Source organism: Equus quagga, chromosome 16 (genome assembly GCF_021613505.1).
Source record: "Equus quagga isolate Etosha38 chromosome 16, UCLA_HA_Equagga_1.0, whole genome shotgun sequence".
In the NCBI taxonomy this organism is placed as follows: Eukaryota; Metazoa; Chordata; class Mammalia; order Perissodactyla; family Equidae; genus Equus; species Equus quagga.
Window position 1 is genome coordinate 17,352,203 of NC_060282.1, and position 25,534 is coordinate 17,377,736.

General features: G+C 44.2%; 1 protein-coding gene across 4 annotated transcripts in view; it reads right to left on the reverse strand.

The window, feature by feature from the left end:
- The window catches only part of FER1L6 (fer-1 like family member 6), a 134,675-nt gene extending 123,868 nt beyond the window's left edge, over positions 1-10,807 (reverse strand). For all 4 annotated transcript variants that reach the window (XR_006885543.1, XM_046641657.1, XM_046641656.1 and 1 more), the window contains exon 1: positions 10,763-10,807. The gene's annotated coding sequence lies outside the window, so the exon portion shown is untranslated. The remainder of the gene's footprint in view (positions 1-10,762) is intronic.
- Between the last annotated feature and the right edge of the window lie 14,727 nt (positions 10,808-25,534).

Below are 25,534 nucleotides of genomic sequence, written 5' to 3' on the forward strand. Positions count from 1 at the left end.
CATGCTTATGGATTGGAAAATGCAATATTGGAAAGACGTCAAACTTCGCCAACTTGATTTGGACATTATTATTTGCTGTATCTACTTTGTGAAAGTTTTCAAGTTATACATTTGTGATTTGTGCATTTTTTTTTTGTATATATGTCTTGTTTCAACAATACAGTTAATTTTTTAAAAGCATAGATTTGGGGATCCAAAGTCCTAGCTTTGAGTATCAGCTCAGTCACCCACTAATTGTGTAACTCTGAGCAAATCCTTAACCCTCCTGTGCCTCAGTGTCTTCATCTATAAAATGGAGGGTAAGTTATGCCTCTTTTACAGAGCTGTCATGAGGATCAAATGAGATATAAGATGCGACATTCTGTTTGTCAACACTAATGTGTTATATCCTACACATGTTAATTAAATTAAAAAATAGGATCAACGTTCTTTGAAAGTCCCTTAGAGCTCTCCACAATGTAGCCTCAGCCCACTCACCAATCCAGCGCTTGACACCTCCAAACCCTGTGCTCCAGCCCAGTGGACAGCTCCTCCTGAATTCATCACACTATTTTGCCCATGAACCATTTCTCACTCCAGACCCTCAATTGAAGGTAGCTTCTCCCATCTCTGCCTATCAACAACCAAGTCTGTCCTCTAGGCCCAACTCAGCTATCTCCTTTGACGGGTTGGGTTTGTCAGTTTTGCAAGGAGGAGCAAGTCACTCACTCCTCTGGATTCTGTTGGCACTTTGTTGCTATCTTTATTATAGCATTTGTCACATGGATCATGACAGTTACTTGAAAAATATCATTCTTCTTTATTAGATGCTGAGCTTTTGAAGGCAGTAACCATGCCTAGTTTATGTCTGTACCTGTAGTATCTAGCACAATGCCTGGCACATAGCAGAGCTCAATGACTGTTGGATAGATGAATAGGCAGATGAACAGATAGAACATACATCTAGAAAGTTCCACAAGAATTCACTGGCAGTTTGGCTCTCTTCAAAGATGTATCATGTCAGACAGAAAGGAGTTAAGGCCATTCCAAGACTGAGAGCGTAATCAGAGAAGAGAAGAATCTGAAATGTCAGTTGCTAAGCCTTGCCCCATTATTCACCTCGAAGCTGGGGAGAAAAAGGAAATTATTCACTCTGGGGCCTGGTAAACCATTTGTACTCTGTTAAATGGCACATCAGCTCTGGTTGCAACCCAGTCTTTGTCTCCATTCATTTCTTACAATAGCTCCCTTTTTGAGTGCATCCTCCTTTTTCTTTCTCTTTATCATGTCTACACATCTTTTATTGGCTGGTTACTTCCCTACCACCAGTGCCTTAGGTGGTGATTCATCAAAAGTATATGGAGCCTTTTTGTGTACCAAGCAGTGTGCCAGGCCCTGGTATACAAAGATAAATCCATCAGGCTCCTTTGCCTTAGAGGTCTTCACAGTGTGGTTAGACACCTGTGTTGTTATAAGCACAGTATGAGCAAGGCTGCTGTGGGTAGATACCAAGTACTTTTGGAAAATGATTTACGTGGGGCCAAGAAGAGTCAAGGAAGGCATCCAGAGCAGGTGACACTCCAGTTTGGTCTTAAAAGAGGAATGAGATCCCTGGAAGTTGAGAAGAGATGGGTGGAAAGAATGAATGTGTATTGAATACCTACTATGTGTTGGATTCCTTTACATGTGATAATTCATTGAACAACCACAAGAACCTCGAGAGGAGTCAATGTTAGTCTCAGTTTAAAGAGGAGAAACTAACTTGAAAAGGTTAGGCTATGCTGTGGACCCCAAATCCATATGTTGAAGTCCTAGGCCCAGTGTGATGATATTTGGAGGTGGGACCTTAGGGAGGTAATTGGATTTGGATGAGGTCATGGAGATGGAGCCCCCATAATGGGACTGGTGCCTTTATAAGGAAATGAAAGGATTGGAGCTCTCTCTCTGGCTATGAGAGGACATTGTGAGAAGGCAGCTGTCTACAAGCCAGAAAGTGGGTCGCTACCAGAGAGCAGATATTCCAGAACCTTGTCCTTGGACTTCCCAGCTTCCAGAACTGTGAGCAATAAATTTTTACTGTTTAAACTATCCAATCTGTGGTATTTTTTTGTTAAAGCAGCCCGAACCAACTAAGACAGGCCACTTGCCCAAAGTCATGGTAAATAGTGGATACAGGCAGGGTTAAGACCGGGCAAGCCAGACAAGGAGTGCAGTATATATAGAGATGCTTCAAGGAACCTCCCTCTGAACACCTGGAGAAGGAGGAAGAGAAGGAGCAGGAAAAAGAGGAGGACAAGGAGGAGGAAGAGGAAGAGAAGGATCAGAGAGGTCCCTTCCCTTTAGCTGGCTCTTAATCAATCTCTGTTTCAGTTCCTTGACTGGTCCTCAGCTCTGTACACCTCAGACTAGCATCTCATGCTTGCCTCCAACAATTTCCAGCCCACAAATCATACTAAAGCCTTCTGTTTTATTAACCATTTGCAAACCAGCACTCTAGCCCTTCTCTCTATCTTCATAACATAAGACCTTCCTTAAGAGGCTGTCCAAGAATCAACATATCCCAACAAACCTCCTATGAAGAGATAGAAAGTCAGATCTGAGAAAATAACCCCTCTGGCTGTAATCGTAGATGCCCCGGTGTCCTACCCTAGTGGGTGGTCTCTTCTAATCTGTCTGGTTTCTCTGAGATTCTAAAATAAGACAACAAGATACATTAGATTGTAAAAATTCATGCACTCTGCCTAATCTTCTGGAAATTCATAGCAACTCAAAGCTGGATGGGTTCTTAAAAGTCATTTGTCCCTTGATCTGATGCGTGAATTCCTTTACACCCTTCCCCATTAACTTCAACCACTATATTCCTTGAACATCTCTGGGGATGAGGAATTCACTACCTTCCTAACTACCCAACTGTTTTAGCCACAGTTTTTTTCATAGTGTACAGAGGTTCAGGTGTAACTTTGGTTGGCTGTTTGACACTCAACCAAGAGAAAGCTGTAGAGCTTTAGCAGCTACCTGAAGTTGTAAGACGATAAAATAGAGGAAGTTTTTTCAGCAAAAGGCTGACAATGGGAAGTAGAGGGACAGGAAGATTTGAAGCAGCAGGTGACAGGCTTGGAAGGGGCTCAGTGAACCTCAGAGTTGGCAGCATTCCAAACGGCACTTGGCTCTGTTCTGGAAGGTGTCTGCCGCGCAGCAATATGCTCGGGCAGGAGGTCCACACGGGCCTGCAGCCACTCTTTTCTCCTCTCCACAGGCCCTGGAGAATACCCTTCTACTGGCCAATCCCTGAGAGGGCATTTTAAAATATCTCTCTCCACACTGTTAGAGTTCTAGAAGGAAGGAACAGCAAGTGTGAAGGCCCAGAGGTAAAAGTGGATGCATTATTAAAAGAAAATGCCCCTCTCTGCATGTCTAGAGCAAAGAGCAGAGGGGAGGAGAGGAGAGCAATGAGGCCTAAGAGCAATAGGGAGCCATTAAAGGATTCAACAGGGGTACCTCATTCTCTCTCTGCCTAGGCCATCTGATCTTCTCCTCTCCACAATCCTACCACTTCCACCCAACACTGACACCTTAGACCGCTCCCTCGTAGTTGTGGCTGGGTACTCAGCCAGGTAAAATGTTACTAAGCTCCCAGTTATAAGCTGCCAGTTGCTTCTTTGACTAGATGGGCCCTTGTAGCAGATCCTCTGCAAGGATCCACGGCTTGACCATTGCCTCTTAGTTCAGGGGATAGGCTATTTTTTGTGTCTTGACTAAGACTCTGCCTCCACATGCCCTTGGGTACTTAGATTTCAGAGGCTGCTTGGAAGGAAAGAGCAAATTTGCAAGGGGTCCTGGAAATTACCTGGCGGAAAGGGATGGAGACCCTTTTGAGGCCCAATGTTATTAGAGAGATTTTGATGGATTACGTTTGTCTCTGACTGGGATCCACTGGCTGGGAAGAAAACAAAGAACCCCAGGGTGGTTGGGGGGCAGGGGGGTGGCAGAAGGGAATTCACCAGGAGCATAAATGAGACTGGATTGGTGACCAGTGCCCACTGCCAAGACTAGATGGTCGTGGGGATGCCAGCAGTCAGTCCAGGATGTGGCTGAGGCTGGAAGGCCCTCCCAACTGGATGGCCTTGGTACCGAAATGGCTGAGCATCCAAGTACAAACCAGAGTGTGGTAGCCTAAGGGAGCCTGGGACCATCCTTTATCAAAGAAAGACTCTTTTTCAATAGGAATGTAATCTAGAGTGACAGGAGGAAAATCTGTGACCACAGATGGGCTGATCTCATCTCTTCGTCTAGTATTTAAAAGCAAAACTGCTCTTTGTGCTTCCAGGGAAATTTAAGAGTAGGAAGGCACACCTTCATGAAAGACACGCTGAGCATCCTTCTAACTTTTTTGAGCAGTTGGAATGGTAAAGGGCCATGTGATTTATCTGTAACCTAAGCTGGTGAAGCAGGTCATCCCCTCACACGTTGCTCACGTGTATGTCTCTCCTCCTTTGGCAAAATGTGGAATGTACTTTAATGCTCTGTGCATACTCGGTATTCAAGAAGTATTTATTTAACAAAATAAATAAAACCCTGTCAACTGACCAGCCAACCCTTGTCTCATAGCCTCCAGTGCTGAGGAGCTCACTACCTCACAACTCCATAGACCGATGACCACGCATACCCTCCAAACATACAATAAGGGGGAAATGAGGATTCACATTAGTTCCTCCAAGATAAGATAGTTCAGAGTGAATCATAACAGGACTATGAGATTTCAGTCAACAAGAGATGAGGGGCCGTCCCGGTGGCCTAGTGTTTAAGTTCACATGCTCTGCTTCAGCAGCTGGGGGTTTGCAGGTTCGGATCCTGGGCATGGACCTAGCACTGCTTGTCAAGCCACTCTGCAGCGGCACCCCACGTAAAATAGAGGAAGATTGGCACAGATGTTAGCTCAGGGCCAATCTTCCTCACAAAAAAAAGGAAATGAAGAGATGAAATAATAAAGTCATTTCCACATCTATCTTTGGGCAGAATGACTAGAGAAAAGCAGTTGAGCTAAAGGAAGGGTTAGAAAAAGAATTCTAGATATTCGGTGGGAGGGACTGTTGATCTCAAGCCCGTGTGTTGGCCCAAGGATTCAGGGGTGGAAGGAAGTTAGGGAAGGTCACATAGGTGACGAGGTGGCCCAAAGTGTCCCCAACTTCTCCCCCACCCCGACCCTTTCAGTGTGAGGGAATCCATTTTTATCTGTTTTATATATTGAGGAGTTCAGATAATGTATGAATAAACTTAAGTTTTAAAGTTTGAAGATCACTAATCAAGACCAACCTACTCATTCAACAAATAGGGAAACTGAGACCCAGAAAAAAAGTAGGAACCAGATCAAGATCATATATCTGCTGATTGAAATTGCTAGGACTTCTAGACGTCCATCTATCCTGTGCTTACCCTCCAGGAATTCTAAGAGCTCGGCAAGCATGGACCCCACACACCTCCCCTCCAAACCCAGGCCAGGCTAACTCTGCTAACAACACACCTTGAATCCAAGTCATTCAAAAATAGACTTTTTCCTTCAACAGAGCTTTCCTTCTGAACTCCTGTGGATTACATAAAATGTTCCAAGGGATGAAATATGATAGCCTAGTTCCTTTCTTCTGTATACTCAAAAAAGGAAAAGGAAACGAAATTCACATCTGTTAAAAACAAAAGCAGTTCAATGCTGAAAATGAAAGACTGCAGTATTTCAAGGATGACCTGCCAAGATCTTGTCTCCTTCACATCTTTGAGGTCAACAGTTTCTGCAACCAAGAGGGGGGAATATCTACTTCACTCAGGCTGATTAGTTCCAAGAGTAAGAACTTTAATTAGCGCAGTTGAAACCTGAAATGTAATGAGGCAACTCAATGCTATTACACACAAACAGCTTCCAGTCCGCTACACCCGAGACACACTCTCAGAGAGAAAAAATCCACACCAGAAATTCATTGCTTCTGTTTTCGCTCGTGTCCTGCGTAGAAGGAAATGAACCGCAAGGCTCATCTATGAACCTGTGAAATCAAACAGAACTCTGAAGGCACTCTGAAGAGACTTTCTACAGAACAGCTTATCTCCAGGGAGCCTTTTGTGGGAGATTTACAGGGTCTCGGAAACAAAAATCCCATGCAACTGTCTCTTCCTCACTCAGCCAAGACGTTCTTGAGGGCTCCGCTCAGTTTCCTTTGCCATGACTTTTGAAAAAGCTGGATTTTGAGCCTCTCGGACGGGAGGGGAGGCTCTCTCAGTCCTGTCGGCTTCTCCAGGAGTAACTGTCCTTGGAGTTTCACCCTCAGCTCTGGGTCCAAATGTGTTGAGTCTCCAACATGCAGAGGCATCCTAGTCCTGTCCCTTCCAGTCCCAGCTTGGAGACACCAAAGAGAAGGGGTCTAGGTCACGCCTAGTCCAGGGCCTCGACCTCAGGAGATTCTCGGTAAACGTCGTTCCACACAGTCCAGGAGGAAGGCCTCCTTGATTCCCTAACTCACTTAGAGGAGCAAAATCAGAACCGGAGAAGCCCACGTGTTGGATTTACCTATAAACACAATGCATCGTTCTATACCTGCTTAAAATCCTAATTCACACAGTGACAAATGCCACACACATGAAACAAAGACAGGCATGGAGCCAAGACCCAAGGAGGGAAATAAGGACTACAGGTCCCATCTGTACAATGCCTTACCCTCCCCCAAGCACATGCACGGGACCCTACCCGAAGCCCTACGAGGGATGGAGACGGGTAGTATTTCCACAGCCTACTGAGTAAGACACAGGCTCACATACAACTTTGGCCTCTACCACTTATAATCTATGTGACCTGGAGCAAACTGCCTCCATTCCCTCACCTGTAAAATGGGTATCAGATAATACCTACTTCATAGAGTGTCAAACATTAAATGAGTTTATCTATGTAAGGTGCTTAGAACAGTTCCTGGCAAATAAAAGAAAATAGCTACTATTACCCTTATTTCAAGACAAGAAAATTGAAGCTCAGAGAGGTTAGGCAAATTGCTCAAAGTCACCCAGCTACAAATTGGCCAAGCTGGGGACAGAGCCGGGTCTCCTCATGGCTAGCTGAATGCTTTTCCTTCTAGACCAAACTGGGATGGGGCCAGTACACAGTTATCCATTGTACAATGTACAGTTTACTCAATACATTCATCCATTTATTATTGCCATTCAAAGTGCTCTGGGGCAGTCATAGTAGCCACTGGTCATTGGGCATGTAGGATGAGCCAGGCATTCGGTTAAGGTTCTACATCCATTTTTTTCATTTAATTGTCTCCACAACCATCTGAGGGAAGTATTCAATCTCTTTTACAGATATGGAAATTGAAGTCTAAAAGGTTAAGTCACCTGCCTGAGGCCCCATAGCCAGAGGCTGCCATCAGACTCTGGCCTGTCAGACCTCCACTCTGTGCTGCCTCCCAAATATCAACCAGAGCCTCAGGTTTTCAAGCACTGATCCGAGTCAGGTAGTGTGCAATCCTCATTTCCCGGATCCTGGACTCCACAGCTCAGAGAGCTACGGGAACTTGTCTACAGACACACAGCAGTCTGTTGCTGGAGCCCAGCCTCTTTGTGCTCTGTTCGCGACCTCCCTCATGATGGCCCAGGTCTCTAAGGAAGAGCGGAGGAGCGTCCCTGAGGGCTTCCAGCGGCCCAGACTGCAGCAGAGGGTGCAGGTGGAGCTCAGTAATAAGAAAGAGAGCAACAGCCTCACCTTGACCAGCGAGGGCTCCTGACCGTGCCCAGAAGCACTGGCACTCACTAACTTCTCGGACCCGAGCCAGGTCAGCAGGGCAGGAGGCACAGCATCCAGCACTAGTCTTGAGAGGAATGCTCCTCTCTAGACCACAGCGGCCCAGCAGAGTGGGTATCAGGCACAGGGCTGCCCCATCCCGAGGGGCGGGTGCCTCCCAGGAAATGCCCTTTCTGCTTGTGTCTGCCCAGCGGCTCCCTATCTCAGTTTGAAACACAGTGCCCTCTGCTAGGCTTGGCCACCAGAGCCCAAGACTCTGATCAGCAAACACAGCAGCTCAGAGCAGGTCCTGAGAGGAGGGGCCGCCAACGTGTGCTATGCCAAGTCAGGCGGCCACAGACAGATCCAGACTCAAAGAAACCCTGGCTCCAGACAGCATCAAAGCCCGGGATGCCATCCAGCCATCATCCAGCCATCGAACCTGAACTTTTAATCATTTTGACCATCCCCTACTCATTTATAATATGTTTCCACTTTACTTGAGGCCAGTTCTAAGTGTCTTTACAAATATTATCCTATTTAAGCCCCACAACAGCCTCAGAAGTAGGTACCGTTATTGTGCCCAATGGACAGATGGCAAAACTGAGCCCCGGAGGGGGTGGTAGGTGCTGGGAATTAAACCAAGGCCACTTGACCTCAGAGCCTGCTGCCTCCACTCAGTGGCATTTCAATGGGACCTATGTCCTGATACCACTTCAAAGAAGTCAAGTTTATAAAGGAGAAAAATGAATAAAATAAAAAGAAGGCATCTTGGTGGGTCAAATGCCTCAGAAGTCACTATAGTAGGTTGATTCGTGGCCCCCCAAAAGATACATCCATGTTCTGGAAGCTGTGAACATGCCCTTATTTGCAAAAAGTGGCTTTGCAGATGTAATTAAAGATCTGAGGATGAGATCATTCTGGATTACCCAAGTGGGCCCTAAATTCAATGACAAGTGTCCTTACAAGAAAGAGAAAAGGAGACACACAGAGGAGGCCATGTGAAGTCAGAGGCGGAGATTGGAGTGCTGTGGTCACAAGCTGAGGAAGGCCTGGAGCCGCCAGAAGCTGGAAGAGGCAAGGAAGGATTCTGCCCTAGGGCCTTCAGCAGGAGCGTGGTCCTGTCGGCACCCTGATTCCAGGCTTCTGGCCTCCAAAACTGTGAGAGGAGGAATTTCTGTTGTTTTAAGCTGCCAAGTTTGTGGTAATTTGTCATGGCAGCCCCAGGAAACTAACACACTGCCCTTCATTGCTTCCTCCTGCACTTCTTGACGGCATCATAGGAAAGAACATTGGGTTCACTCCACTGAGCGCCTTGATATTTCAGACAAGACGCTGGGCACTGAAAGAGGACTGAGATGAGACTCCGCCTCCTGGAGAAGGCTGGGAAGTTAACAGCTAAGGACCACGCGGTGGTGTAAGAGCCGCTGGGGTGCAGCACACTGAGGGAGGAAGGCAGTCTCCCAGTGTTGGGTAGGGGTTGGAGAGAAGGTTTTCTAGGTGAGGGCAGAGCAGGTTAAATAGTAGCTCATGCGGCAGCCTCATTCAAGATCCCCACCTGAGCCATGATCGTCCCCAGAGAAGGGGGCCTGGGCGCAGGGGTTCACAGACAGAGAGCAGGTCTCCTAGTGCATCCCTCCTCCCATTTTTGGTCGTGGAAGATTTCATCCTGATCAGAATCAAAGATCATCAGAGATCACTGAGTCCCAACCTCACATGTTGCAGATGGGGAAACTAATTACTAAGAAGGTGAAGCGGTCCGAGGTGGCTCAGCTAGTCACAGCATGTTAGAGCTGGAACCTCTCCTCCTGACACCTAATTCAGCCCTTTCGAGGGAAGCAGACCTCCTCCCCTTGTCTGATCTGTCCTGCACAAAAGAAAATCCTGTGGCAACTCTTATCAGAGCTCCACCGCCCAGGGACCCAAAGCTGATTCTAGCTAAAAGCTTAAATCCCTCCTCCCAGAATTGAAGTTTATTTCTCCTTGTCTGCAGAGTGATGCCCTTACCATAAGGCTGATACAAGAACACAACATAACAACAGAAATCATCTGGCTACACAGACATTCTATAATAAACGTTTGTTGATTGCTCATCAAGAGGAAATACCTAATGGATAACCCTGCAGCCTTACCTCTCTGCCGTATCTCAAGCTTCTCACTCTCTCTGCTCTGGCCATGCCACCTTCCTTTAGTGACTTCACCGGAACATTCCCCTCCCTCTGGGTCTCTGCACACGCTCTTCTCTGTTCCTGGAATCCACATGACTTCACACACCTCTTTGCCTGGTTAATACTATCCCATCCTTCAGGGGTCACATCACATTTTCAGAAAGGCCTTTCCTGACCCCCCAGTCTCGAAGCTCTCCAGGTGTTTAGTGCTTTTTCTTTTCATCACTTATCATAGTTTGCAATTTGATATTTATGAGATTTTTTTCATTAGTGTTCACCTCCATCATTAGACAAAAATTTCCATTGGGGAAGAACTCTGTCTAATTGATTCATCACTGTCTCCCCAGCACCCAGCACATAGTAGACACATGTAATTCATTCCACAAGCATTTATTGAACAAAATGCTGAGCTGGGGCAAAGAAATGTACAGAGAATGAAATGACAAAACCGCCGCGCCTCAGGAGAGTAGAGCCAAATAGATGAGGTACAGTTAACTCTTTATCAAATTACCCAGTTACAAATCACCTTCACTACTTCACTCTCCCTCTTTCCTGGGCTTGCCCCTTAACCATTTTATTCCTGACTGATATTTTCCCCCAAAGAAGGAAAGGATGAGTTGGTAAAACTCAAAGCGGTCAATAACGTAACCGGTAAACAGCTCCGGAAAATGAACTTCAGGCTAGTGCTGCTGAACAATGATCTAGAATGAAGTTTGGGAATTGTCTTTACAATTAGCTTCAGAATTATTTTAGAAATGCAAAAATGAGAATATATTGAAAAGCAAGAAGGTTGTGAAACTCTCCTCCAGCCCTCCCCAGCCTGGGAAGAATAATAGCCTCACCATGAAGCTCGTACCTTGGTTCCAGATACAAGTGCAGATCACGTCAACGGAAATCATCCGCACCCTCCCCCATGCTTTGCCTCCCGCCATGCGCCTCCTGCCGAAAGGAATACATTTCCGTGTCTGCAATCATTACCCCACCTACAGTCTTAGTCATGGAGTGTTTCCTTGGAAAACTCACAACAGTTGTTATCATGATTCAACAAACATTTACTCTGTACTTATTAGGTGTCCAGCAAACCTGATAGGCCTGTTGGAAATTCAGGGAAGCAATGGAAAAGAAGTTGTGCTTTGGTCAAGGAGCATAATGGCATTCTAGCGGCTAATACATCTGAAAAGGCTTCAGCCACCCCATAATAATAATCTTCTCTATTTCTAGAATGCTTCAGAAATTATAAAGAGCTTTCACATGCGGCTATGTGTCACAGCAGCTATGTGAGATTAAAAGGTTGCCCTCCCATTTGATAGGTTACTGTTTGGGTTCCAGAAGCCTGGAACGACTTATTCCAGGTTGTGTGGCCTACAAGGGGCACAAGGGGGAATTGTGGTGGTTGTGAAAATGTGCCACTGAGATCTCCAGCTGCAGGAAGCACAGTTAACTGACAGCCCCAGCTGCCAGACCTCTCCATCCACCACTGTGTCACACTGAGGCCACGCTGCCCATGGGCTGCTCCCTCCTAATGAGTGAGCACAGAAAGTGAACTAATTCAGGCCGCTTCCTGCAAGACAAGGGGCTCCTTCAGTGGGTGACTTGGGCCACAAGACTCCCTATCAACCCGAGGAAAATTTCTAGAAGATCCTTCCCACCCATTTCCTCTTCTTTCCTGCTCTCCCTCATGGGTGTCAGCTCTGCATCAGGATCTAAAGATTCTCCTTGCCTTCTCCTGCTCCTTCCCATTTATCCTTCCCAGGTGTTTCCCCAAATAAATCTCGAGCATGCCACTGCCATCTTGGAATCTGCTTCTTGGAGGAGCCACCCTAACAGAACTCTAATCCAGATCTTTGTCATTTACAAATGGGCCTTCCACCAACAAAGAGATTCCATTTTGAAATACATTTGGAAAATGCTGGGGTAAACTCAATTTCACAGGATTTCTTAGATTCAACAATATTCTAACACATAATAAGACTCCTCAAAAGTACAAAAGCACCACAGAATCTAGTGGTTCCCAAACTGATTTGGAAGCAAAAACTTGCTTTTAGTCCCCTGAATAGGAGACTGGAACATTGGAACACTGGTTTTTCTCAGACCACAATTTGAGAAACAATGCTAAGCCCCACTCTCCAACAGGTACACACCCATCCTGTCCTTGGTGTTGCTAAAGAGCCTCAAAGTGATGATTTGATACTCCCTTCTCTTACTAGGCTCAATGGCTGTGCAATAATATTGCCAAAAAGCAGGCCCAAAATGCAAGGGACCCAGGCAACCTTCCAACAATGTCATCTTCCCTGAAAGAAAAGGACACTAATTACCTTTTACATTAAAACTTTGTTCCTATTTTTAGAAAATGGTTTTATTTTGAATATTTAAAATAGGTTCATCTTCAAGAAACAGGTAAACTGAATAAACTTTTAAACATAAGCAATAGATTCTAAATTGTCTGCAGGTTTTAAGACCAGACCCGTTATCTTGGGCATTACTCGGTTCCAATCAATGACAAAAGTCAGTGCCTGGACCTCAACTCCTCTTCGTGATTCAACACCGGAATGAAAAGGAATAAATGTAGTGACGTAAATTGTCCCACAGCTTTTCTGTAAATTTCCTGGAGATGCAAAAGCTCAGCATATTTGACGCTCAGTGAGAAAATGCATTTCTATGTACCAAGGAGGCGTTCCTTGTGTCAACAGGTGAGTCACCTGAGGAGCAAACAAGGGTCACTTTAGGGACAAGAAACCTAAAGAGTCTACATGGGAGTCAGTCTTCTTGAACGCCACAGGTGTTCCTTCTCTCTCCTTGAGAAGTACAGCAACGAAAAGAAGATGTTCTTGGTAAGACGGAAGGGGCAACTAATTGTCTTTCATCACCCACTAGGTAATAAGCACACACCGCAGCAGGCGCTTTGTAAATGCATCATCATTTAGGCTTCACAATCTTGGAGGTAGGTAGGACTACCATCCCGGTTTCATTTTAGGTGAAGAAATAGAGGCCTCGAGAAGTACAGTTACTGGCACAAGATCATAGAGGTTGCAAGTGACATTTATTGACATCCCTTAGTATTATGTTTGGTTCTGACGTCTGCAATCTCTTGGGTTTTTTTCCTTCCCTATACTTCTCTCTGTATTGCAACTTTTCAACAAGATCCAAGAATTTCTTTGAAATTAGAAAAAAGAATGTTTTTTCTAAAATAGGGAAAGAAGTGAGCAACTTTATTATTACTAAATATTTGTTGAAAAGCAGATATATCAGTCTTGTACTACTGACCAGTTATCTGTATTAGACATGAGTGCACACAAAAGAATCAGGAAGGATTAAGCTCCTTTCCTAAAGCTGCTAATATTCTCGGTGGGAAAATTAAAAGCCTTAATAAATCTACATGATCTCTCTATAAAATTTATATGCATTTATTATAATTATTTAAATAATTATAATAGATTTTAACTGCCTCCCATCTTTTCCCAACTTGAGTGTCAAGGACACTGTGAGCATTTGGTGGCCTCTGCTCTTCCCTGTGCTTTCCCTGGATTGGAAAGCCCAGGCTGAGGCTGCCTGTGACCCTCGTAGACCTCTTCTCAGGGGTCAGGCCATTCTCGTACCAGGTGACCTCACCCCGTTGGTTGATCAGCAGTCTGGGAGATGACTTGTCATAAAAGCGGTGGATGAAAGGATTCAAATTCAGGTCAGACAGAGTTGAGACACTGGTAGCAGCGGCAGAAGCCCAAAATTCACACAGGCAAAGGCAGCCTGCTGAGGCCGTGAGGAGGAAATAGCAATAGGACTCAGAAGCTATGAGTCAACAGAAGTCACGAGGTAGAGAAGGAGTAGGAAGAAGTTAGTTGGTGGTGATAGCAACAGTCAAAGCAGACGCAGAGTAGCTGAGTCTTCATAACAATCAAGCAATAAAGAACCAGAGGGGGGTCGCCCCGTGGCCGAGTGGTTAAGTTCGGCTCTGCTTCGGCAGCCCAGGGTTTCACTGGCTGGGATCCTGGGCATGGACATGGCACCACTCATCCAGTCACGTTGAGGTGGCGTCCCATATGGCACAGCCAGAGGCACTCACAACTAGAGTATACAACTAGGTACCGGAGGGCTTTGGGGAGAAGAAGAAAAAGGAAAAAAAAAAAAAAAAAGAGCCAGAGGATGCACGAGGCCAGGGGCATCCTGGGAAAATCAGACCTCCTCATCTGATGTGAATCCTGAATGGCATGTCAGTTCCCGAGCAATGCTCCCATTTCTGAAAGGGGAGCTGTGCTGAGGTGTCTGCTCATCCACAAGGCTGTCTGTTGGGATAGATTCCACACCTAATAATAATGGTAATTATTAATTTGAGTGCTTATGCTATGCTGGGAACTGTGGCACTTTTATATTCTTATCTCATTTCATCCTCAAAACAACTCTATAAGGTAGCTACTTCCCTATTTTACAAATAAGGAAACAGATACACAAACAGGGCAAGCGATTTGCCCAGGATCACCCAGCCTGCAGATGATGGAGCCAAGATTGACTCCAACACCTTTGTTCTTAACTTCCACACTTCAATGCTTTATTATCTCATATTCAGTATATCCATAGAACGAACATGTTATTGGGGGTAACCTGTGTGTTATTTTGTTCTGTGCATCTAAAACAACCCAAATCACACTTACTGCACAACACAGGAAATCATCACTCATTCAACTATTGTTGTACAGTCAAAAGTGGATGATTTGGATTCGATGTGACTGCAACATTCTGATAGACTGAGAGTGCATTTGAAAACGATTACCATCACCATCACCTTTCATTTCTTCCCAAGCAGACTGAAAGCTCTCGAGTGACAGAGACAAGGTATTTTACTTTTCTTGACCGAGCATCCCATCCAGTGTGGGCATCCAATTAATATTGTACAGCAAGTGCTCAAAAATTTTAAAAATGCAGAATGTACAAGGGAGAAAGCGTAGCAATTCAGTCCAACACCTTCCCTCTGCAGAAAAGCTGAGGGCCAGATCAGCCCCAAGTCACTCAGGTCACACTTGGATCACACTTGACATGGAACCCAGGACCTCTGCGTCTCAATCTCTACTGCTTCTATTTTAGCGTCTGGGCTTTCTTCTTGAATGGAACAGTGTTTAGACAAAATTGTTGATTGAATTAGTCTATTCCCTGGTTCAGTGGGTGAGGGCAGAGGAAACACTATCAAATGTTCTTTGACTGTTAAGAATCTTGCATCAGGGTCATCCTATTAACCAACGATGGGCAGGTATAAGAATTGAATGGGCTAATCTCTGATCTGGGTTATAATAAATGTAAGCTCTCATTGATTGTCAGTGGTTCCCTGGAGAACAGGTTCAGAAAGTTTTAAAGCTGTGATAGATTGTCTATGCCTGCAGTGAGCAAGGAGGGGAGAACAGTGGTGTATTTGCTGGCTCAATTCTTGAATACCCCCTGGAAGCTGACTTTTTAAAAGCTTGAACACGACATTCTGTTTTATTAATAGTCATCCTCTTCTCTTAACAACCAGAAGACCAGAAAATGCCAGGTGGTTGGGTCCAAGTGGATGAGATATCACAGTGCCCTTACTATGTCTTAGAAAATTCACTACTGTTTATTTAAAAGATCAGGCTGAAATCATCTTTTATCTAAAAATATCAATGCACTTTCTAAACTCAGAAGACAATGTTTTAATTAACTCCGTGGATAATACTAAAGGGCCTTGAAAATCTATGGGGAAAAGTAGCGCAACACACTGTGGGCCAGGAGTCAGCTACTCTGCAGCTCTTCCCCAGGATCCAGCCTTCCCGTCGAACATGCCCCCAGGAGTGCGGGCGTCTTCTGAGGTTCTGTGCTTGAAACAGCTGCGAGGGCTCAGAGTAATTTTAAAGCATGTGGACAGTTCACTTGGGACGTCCCTATCGGCATCCATCCTAGGTAACGTCAGGTCCCCAGTGGCACGGCCAGTGGCCGCCTCTGACCAAGAGGTTCTTTTCCTTCCCATCCCAATAGACAGGTATATTTACCTCTTTCCACACACTCAGCTGGCGTTGCACAGTTGTTGGAGAGACACTTGCCAAGTGAAATGTAAACCATCTAGAATTCCCTGACCCTCAGTGTCTCTGCTTCGGAGAAGCATTTTTGCATTTGACTTTTTTTCCTTGCATCAGCCAGTCTGAGGGATTTTTAACTTCATCATCTTCTCCATTTTCCTTTTATTGGCCTCCTTTCCTTATTACTCCCTTTCCTCATCTCTACAGACGTCAGGGCAGAAGAAATTAAAATTGGTGCAAAGCAAACAGATAATTTTATAATTAGTTTGCTGCTCTCATCATACTATTCATAAGGCAAGAGCTAAAATCACTGGGTGAAATCATTTTACTTATGGTTTTAATTACCGTATGCTTCCTATCTTCCATTGTCAGGGAGGCGTCTAGGAGTTGTGTCAACCAGGTGTTCATGTGCCTGCACTTGGCTGAGCCCATGCGTCTGCCCATTACCAACAGGATCTGCACCCAGCAGGCTTTCACAGACGACAGTGACATTCCCGTGACCCGTTTCTGGAGCTTCAGTGATCAATCAGCCCAGACCAGAACCTGCTGTTTTTGCCAAAGTTCTGGGATATGTTTGCAAGTGTTGAAGTTGGGCATTGATTTTAAACTTGTTGTTCTTTCTAACATTTTCATCATAAGTGGTTAGATACACAGTTCAATTCCTCTCTAATAATGAACCTGGAAAATCTTATTATGCCAGAAAAGTAAGAATGTGTTCAAAAACTGATGGAGACACGTCAAAAGACACGGGAGCCAACCAGAAGGAGCTCCCTCTGGCAAAATATGGCACGATTTAAGTATCAAAATAAAATGATAGGAATGGATAATAACACATTAAATACCATTATTTAACCCATACTATTACTAAAAAGAGGGAGAGGATTGGGAGAAGAAAAGAGAGGAGAAATCTCTTTTCATACATAGAGGTAATAATAGAAAAAAGGTTCTAAGTCACCATTTTACCATCCCTATAAGGATCATCAATTAGCTAAGAATCATCGTCGGAGGCTAAAATCCTGGGTGAAAGGCTGTTGGGAGGAATCTGGTGGACACCACTTCGTCAAATGATCACACTTAGCAACAATAATGAGGCAATTGATGTCGCGTGCCCCCTGCAGTGACGCACTGAGGGCACATCATCCATGAGCTTTTCTGGGAAAACAATTCAACCTCCATTGAGTCACGAAGAAGCAATCAAATAAGTATAAACCGAGAAAAATGTGCAAAAGAATTGGCCTTGACGCTTTAAAAAATGCCAGTTTAATGAAGACGAAACAAAAAGGTCAGGAAACAGCCATATGTTAAAGCAGACTAGAAACTCATAATTAAGTGCAATGGGTGATCCTTGTTTAGACTCTCCAAAAAAAATACTTTTAATAGATATAAAGGGCACTGTTGGAACAATTGGAGGTATCCAAACGTGTGCCGTATTAGACAACAGGATGATATTGCTAGACTCAATAGTACTGATGAGTTTCCCGAGTGTAGTGGTTGCATTGTGGTTAACATAAGCCTTAGAAGAAAAGTAACTTTAAAAATAAACGGGGGAGAGAAAACACTTTTGCTAAATTGTAGTTGAAACTGTTGCCTGAGATGGTTCTGAGTATAAGGCCTATTCTCTTTCAATTAAAAAAAAGAACTGGGGGCTGGCCCCATAGCTGAGTGGTTAAGTTCACATGCTCCACTTCGGTGGCCCAGGGTTTCTCTGGTTCAGATCCTGGTCTCAGACCTAGCACCGCTCATCAGGCCATGCTGAGGCAGCATCCCACATAGCACAACCAGAAGAACCTACAACCAGAATATACGACTATGTACTGGAGGGCTCCGGGGAGAAAAAGAAGAAGAAGGAGAAGGAGAAGAAGAAGAAAAAAGAAGATTTGCAGCAGACGTTAGCTCAGGTGCCAATCTTTAAAAAAACAATTTTTTTAACTTAAAAAAGAATTGGCAAATTTTAGAGAGCTGTTAAAGACAAGATATTTTCTTTGACAGAAACAGAATTGAAAGATAAAAAGAACAAAAATTTTTAACACATGCATTTTTTGTTTTGAGCTATGAGCTGAACTAGCTACTTTTATTTTTTTCTTTTGCTGGGAAAGATTTGCCCTGAGCTAACAACTGTTTCCAATCTTCCTCTTTTTATTTTTTTCCCTCCCCAAAGCCCCAGTACATAGTTGTATATTCTGTTTGTAAGTCCTTCTAGTTGCATGTGAGCTGCCACCACAGCATGGCTACTAACAGACGAGTGGTGCGGTTCAGTGTCTGAGAACTGAACCCTGGGCCTCCGAAGCAGAGCACACCGAACTTTAACCACTAGGCCATCAGGGCTGGCTCTAGATAATTTTAAAAAGAAGAGCTTTCATCGTGAGTCAATATTATTTAATGTCATGTCCTTGAACCTGCTAAAATCATTGCTTGTACCACCAGCGTATGTGTCTGTGTCTATAACTGGGAAACAGCTCACTATACACCACCTCCCATCGCTACTGCCCATGCTTACTGTGCTAAGTCCCTGGTCTGTTGAGATTGTAAGAAGCTCCAAAGAGAGACATGGGCAGTAGTGTTTGATGTCAAACAATGAATTGCTGATAATGCCACTAGCAGGGAAATTTCTGTATGGAAGGAACCTTCCTAAGCTCTGTTCAATCTCAATCTTAAAAAAGAGAAAAAATGGTCTCTGCAGCTCTCTGGACTGGCCTTTCCTGTGGTGGTTTTTTGCAGTGGGCTTGGCAGCCAGCAGGAGAATTCGTGAGGGTTTCTTAACCTGGATCCTGATCTACAAACTGCCTTTGTAAGCCAAGGGGATTTATTTTCTCACAGCAGGTGTGTACACAGCAAGGGAATTTCACTGTAGCCAAGAGAGGTCCAGACACACTAATCCTAGATCAGACCCGCAGGAAACACGCCGCCTCCATCCCATGAAGAGGAGAAAAAGGGAACTGATTCTCATAAATGATTTTCTACAAGCCTCTTTCTTAGGAAGGAGCTCAGACTGGGGTAAAACTCATCCACTGACCATGCAAAGTTTTGGTAGAGCTTTTGTTACACAAGACTCTGGTTACTCAGGAGGACTGCCTCCCAGAACATTCGCTAATGCCCAGATTCACAACTGCCCGTTAACATACCACTTTCCCCATAGGATGAAACAAAAGATGTGAAAAATGCAAGCGGTGTTTGCAGAGCCTTAATGGGAGTGACCACCAGGGCAAGGACCACAGAACCACAGCAGGGTGGGGCTGAGTGTCAGCCATGCTTAGGCACCAGCTGAGTGACCCCCTCCAACACCAGCCTCAAGGAAGAGGTTCAGTCCATGCCTCCTCCCAAAGACAGATTTAGACCGGACCTCCACTCTGGGTCACTGGAGGCCCTTCTCAAAGAACTAAAAGCGGGACTATTCACAGCAGCATCTATGTATCGAGATAAGTCTTACCGTGTGCCAGGCACTCTGCCAAGCCTTGTACATGCACGATCACATTTCGTCCCAAGGCATCCCCTGAGGTGGGTACTTGTCTCACCCTTGTTTGAAGATGAGAAAACTGAGGAGGCCTACAGAGGTTAAGTCACTTGCCTGGGACCATTCAGACAGTAAGTGGTGGAAAGAGATTTCCAACCCAGACAGTCCCTCTGGGAGCACACAAGATTAGACACTGTGCTCTCCAGCCCAAGTCATGAGTGGTCACTCACTGTTAAGCTCTGCCTCTCCTCCTTCTCTATCTGGAAGGCCCAGCTCAAGTGAACGGCTCCTTCCCCTGCCCTCCAGAGGGCATTTATATAAATACAAAAATAAAGATAAATATAAACAATCTCTTATGGCCCTATTAGTTGATTTATTCATATAATACAAATTTATTAAATATCGTTATAGATACCAAGGACACATGAGACAAAAAAGACAAAATCAGGGAGGGAGGGAGGTATGGTTATAAAAATATAAAAGGTCAACACATGGGATCCTTGTGGTGATGGAACTGTTCTCTATCCTTTTTTTTTTTCTTTTTTTGGCAAGAAAGATTGGCCCTGAGCTGACATCTATTGCCAATCTTCTTTTTTTTTTTTTAAGATTTTATTTTTTCCTTTTTCTCCCCAAAGCCCCCCAGTACATAGTTGTATATTCTTCGTTGTGGGTCCTTCTAGTTGTAGCATGTGGGACGCTGCCTCAGCGTGGTTTGATGAGCAGTGCCATGTCCATGCCCAGGATTCAAACCAACGAAACACTGGGCCGCCTGCAGCGGAGTGCACGGACTTAACCTCGGCCACGGGGCCAGCCCCCAATCTTCTTCTTTTTGCTTGAAGAAGAGTGTCACTGAGCTAATATCTGTGCTAATCTTCCTTTATTTTGTATGTGGGATGCCACCACAGCATGGCTTGATGAGTGGCGTATAGGTCCGTGCCTGGGATCCAAATGCATGAACCTGGGCTGCCAAAGTGGAGAACATGAACTTAACCACTACACCACTGGGCCAGCCCCATCTGTTCCCTATCTTGACTGCAGTGTTGGATTCACAAACTAACACAGGTGATAAAACTGCATAGAACTAAATACACACAAACACACACACAAATGAGTACAAGTAAAATTTGGGAAATCTGAATAAGATTAGTGGAGTGTACCAATGTCCATATCCTGGTTGTGATAATATACCATATCTTTGTGAGATGTCACCCTTGGGGGCAACTGGGTAAACGATACATAAGACTACTCCGTATTATTTCTTACAACTGCATGTTATCCACATTTCTCAATAATCTGCAATGATCTCAACAAAAATTTCAATTAAAAAAGGAAAGAAACCAATGCCATCTAGTAGGATAAACATAATACGAGGGACAGTCTAATAACAGGAATGACTCAGTTGGGTACATGCTTATCTTGGTATCAGTAAGGGTGGAGACCACATATTCATAATGCCACAGCCTCAGGGAAAAAATGGCTAAGTAGGTAGAGTTCCCTTTCTTGTGTTGCCTCTCTCTCAAGTCTCACACTTGACTAAATTCTATGGTACCTGACCTTCAGCCAAAGATGTCTAATGCACCACTAATGTATTTTCTCTTCCCTGCATATCATCCATCAAGGACAGCTCTCAATACCATGTTTCCAATCAAGACATAAGTGATAGAGGCAGCCTGGGGTAGCAGAAATGCAGGGTAGTAAAAAGACCACAACCTCAGAAAGTAGAGACCACCTCTATACTTACCAATTTAATCCTTCCTTAACCCAGGCTCCCTTCCTAGAAAAGGGAAGAAATAGTCATATTTTGGCACCTGTCTGGGTTAATATGAGCTGTGGCAGGTAAGAGAGGCTGGCGTCCTCGAAAGAATGTAGGATTCTGGAACCAGAAGAATTGAATTCCATTTTCAGTTCTACTACTCACTGGCTATGTGATGGTGAATAAAGCATCTCAACTCTCCAGTGTTCAGTGTCTTCAGTTACAAACAGCTATGAATCCTTCCTTCGTGTCTACCTGGAAATACTTTGAAACCCCAGAACACCAAACAAAGATGTGTGTGGCCCTGCCTTGTTCACCGCTATCTCTTTGATACTTTGTATGTGCAGAATGGGCATTTAATAAATATGTGTTGGATGAGTGGGTGGAAGAATTAAATCGTGGGCCTGTAGTGAAACTGTATTCTTTGTTCCAACCAGCTCTTAAAAGCTCTCAAGCCAAGACCCTGGAACCTTCCAGAAGATCTCTCTCCAGGACCTCTTCATGGTTCATCTTTTAACTCCTTTTCCTAAGACCACTGGTAAACTCCAAATGCATGGCCAGTCATTGCACCAGTATTCAGTGATCCTCCACTTCCCTTTGCAGCACCCTGCCTGGGTATGCCTCATCTTCTCTAGAGTGTGCTTCTCAATTGTGAATTAGCTTAAGTAAATGATGACTTCTATAAGCATGCCTTGGCAAATAGCCTTGTTCTACTTATATCTTTCACCAGCCAAAAGGAGGATAATGTCATTATCCTCATATCTAAGTTGTACCAATTGGATTTCTTAGTTGCAAACTACAGAAACCCTCCCTGGTTAGATTAAATAGAAAAGGAATGATAGTGTTCACATTTTCGGGGAGGCCCAGAGAACCAGGCTTGAAGATTAAAAAGCCAGGCGCGATGCCTAGCTCACCCCACAGACGGGCCCTGGGTAGACCACCACCTCTGGACACAGATACTTCCGTTCATCCACCACACTGGAAACAAGGGTACTGCCAGGACCTCTGAACTGCCCTCTCTTAGAAAAGGGGCTTGTTTGCCCTTTCCCTCAGCAGAATGGTTCCCTGCTGCACCTGCTTATTGTATCACTAGCTTTCAATTCAAAATCTCAAATGCAAGCGTCGGATTGGTGGAGCCTGGGTCACATGCCTGCATCCTAGCATGTTTATGGCTTTTACTTGGGAGAATTTACAAATGGGAAAGGAAGTTGAAAGGTGCAGGGCAATCAAAAGGAAAAACAAAGGTCCATTCCACCAGCAATAAACAACTTCAGTAAATCACCACCAGGCTGCTGTGGGATTAGTTAATCTAAGTATCATTTTTGCTCCAAAAATTGAATATGTTGGAATATTCATCTGGGATACTTTTGTATGCCAAGGTAAGCATTTATTAAGAATTTGTAGAGAAACTATGATGAGAAACCTTTTTTCCAAATTTCATTAAAAGGTAATTTACAAATCAGCAAAATCCTTGATTCATATTCAAGCACCAATAGCAAAATTAATACTCCTGTCTAACCCTTATCATTCATAGCGATTATGTAAATAAAACTATGCATTATTCATGATATGCATATTGCATCATCTCCATAAAGAAAAAAAGTGAAAAGAAATCATCAGACAATAACTTTAGAAACAGAGTGATGTACAGAAGTGTAAGATAGCAGTCAGTAAAGCTTCATAAAGAACAAATCCTGTCAAACTAATCTAATTCAGTTCTCTAACAGAGACAAGCGTAGAACATTGAGAAGCAGCAATAAATGTAATCTATTTTTATTTTGTCAGAGTTTGAGATTCTGCCTTGAATAATGCAGGTATCAATAGAATAAGATACTCTCAGCCAGCCCACCCATCTATTAACCAAAAGTACAACTTCTGAGAAAAGCATTGAAGTAAGCTTTCTACTAAGACAAATAGCGCTTTCACAAAAGCCAATGTAAAGATTTTCAAAATATAGTATATTTACTATAATCAAAGCCAAAAATCCAGTTGAACAAAAATTGAGTTGCCCCTCGGATATTTAAATGAAAAGATCTGACTTCTCTCAGTCAATCCTTACCACTCAAAGCTCGCTTGGTTTTCCCGAAGAATTGGTACAGACTCGACTGTTGCTGAACAGTTTCACTACAGACCTAGACAGTAGAAGGAAAACTTTTTTCTTTGAGCCTCTTACCTCGCCCAAGAAATGGATTCACTATTATGACTTATTTGCCCAATCACTTCAGCCAAGCCGTGAGTTTTAATAATTTTTTTACCCCGAAATGAAGTTGGTTGTTGGTGCTTCTTGAGCTGTCTGACTCACTTCTGTGATAGAAAACTAGGCCCCCAAGACACTCTCTTTGTTCACTGCCTGCCATTGGCTGATTATCTACGACCCCAGGCAAATTACAAAACTCCTCTGGGCTCCAGATTTCTTACCAGTCAAGCGGGGCCAATGTTGGTACCTATCTCATAGAGTACCGTGAATATTAAAGAAATTGATACATGTAAAGCGCTTAGAATATTGCCTGGCACATAAGAAATATTCAATGTATGTTATATATTACAAGCTCAAAATCTTTGGAGCCCAGTGTGTTATAAAATTCAAAATCTTTCTGATTTTAGAAAGAGAGGGAGAGTATTAAAAAATTGACCGTTAGAGTCTAGCCCAGCATTCCATAATCAAATGCATTAATATTTCCATAGCAAAACGTGGACATTTACATTAACTGGGATAAAGACAATAAGTAGCCTCACGTCAGGTTCTACAACGAAAGACTCTGTTCCAAACCTAGAGAAAACTTTCAGTTTTCGAGCTGTATGGACTTAGGAGTTGTAAATAGGGATGGTGGTCCAGGTTATGGCTATTCACAGTTTAGATTCTGTACTGTTTGCCTCATTCCGTATCTATTCTGCTCCCAGTGGTCTTCCAGATGTCCTGGGTTTCTGATCCATCACCATATTGCCTTTTTACAGCCGTGGCCTAATAATTGAAAAGACTTTCCTCCTCAGCCATAACCTGGCTAACATCCTGCCCGGTCTAGCCCTCTCTGTGATGACCCCCCAGAGCTGGCCCCAGCTCAACATTCCTCCAGTGTACGCTCTGGTCACCACGCACAGAACCAGACGATTTGGCCAGGCAAAGTGAATGGGCCAACTATTTCCAGGGCAAATGGACACAGCCTTTGCCCCAGAATCCAGAAGAAAGCAAGTCATCTAGATTAATAACCATAGTGCTAACCTGCTTTCAGGGGGCAGTCATGCAAAGAACACTTAATGAAGTCACAAGACAGATTCTCTCTAACTTCTACAAATGTGTGACTAGCATCCCAGGTCTGAGAAACATTCCTGAAGCATCCACCAGTGGATCACTCCCACCACGCCACCAAACTCTAATGCTTAGCTCTTGAAGTCTTACTCTGGGTGTTGATTTACACATTATTATTTTATAAGCATCGGCTGCCAAAACTTACGTGGTGATCATAAGAAGTCAGTGCAGGGACTGGCCCGGTGGCATAGTGGTTAAGTTCACATGCTCTGCTTAGGCTGCCCGGGGGTTCATGGGTTCAGATCCTAGGCACAGACCTACGCTACTTGTCAAGCCACGCTGTGGCAGTATCCCACATAAAATAGAGGAAGATTGGCACAGATGTTAGCTCAGGGACACTCTTCCTCACACACAAAAAAAAGAAGTCAGTAGGAACTTTAACACCTTATCTGTCACCGCCCCGTGAGAGCTGAGTGGGGCTGGCTTCATCACAGATACAAGACTTATGTAGTCGCACTGGGCCTCATGCTTAGACAAGCCCCATGCTTGCTTAATTGCTCTGCCTTTGTCATCTTGGAATTCTTAATAATTGTTGAACAAGGGATCCTGTATTTTCTTTTGCACTGGACCCCACAAATAATGTACCTGGTCCTGGAGCTGATTTCCAAGGAAAGCTTTCTCTTATTTTCAGAGGGCCATTCAAATGTGCCTGGGAAAGGCCAGACAACCCTGCAAGGCAATGGTTTCCAAAGAAGGGTAGATACACTCTGGGGCCTGGGCAAGACCGTCCACTGCAGTGCAGGAAGGAAACACTAAAACTTCTATTTATGTATATTTAATCTCATCATTGTTCATCTCTGTTTTTGAATGTTGTCCTCTGCTATCCTTTTTTCTTTCTGTCTCATAGTAATAGAACGGCCAATTTTTAACTGGGCACATAGCCACAAAAATTACAAAATTACATTTCCCAAAATCCTTTGCAGCCTGGTGCCTTGCAGCTGAATGTGGCTATGCAGTAACTTTTAGCCAATAGGAGGTTGAGGAATGTGATGTTGTAACTTCCAGTTCCATCCTTAAAGAAAAGGGTCATGCTGCACCCTGCCTTTTCCTCCATCCTGATACTTGCGACATGGATAATTCAACACATCATCTCA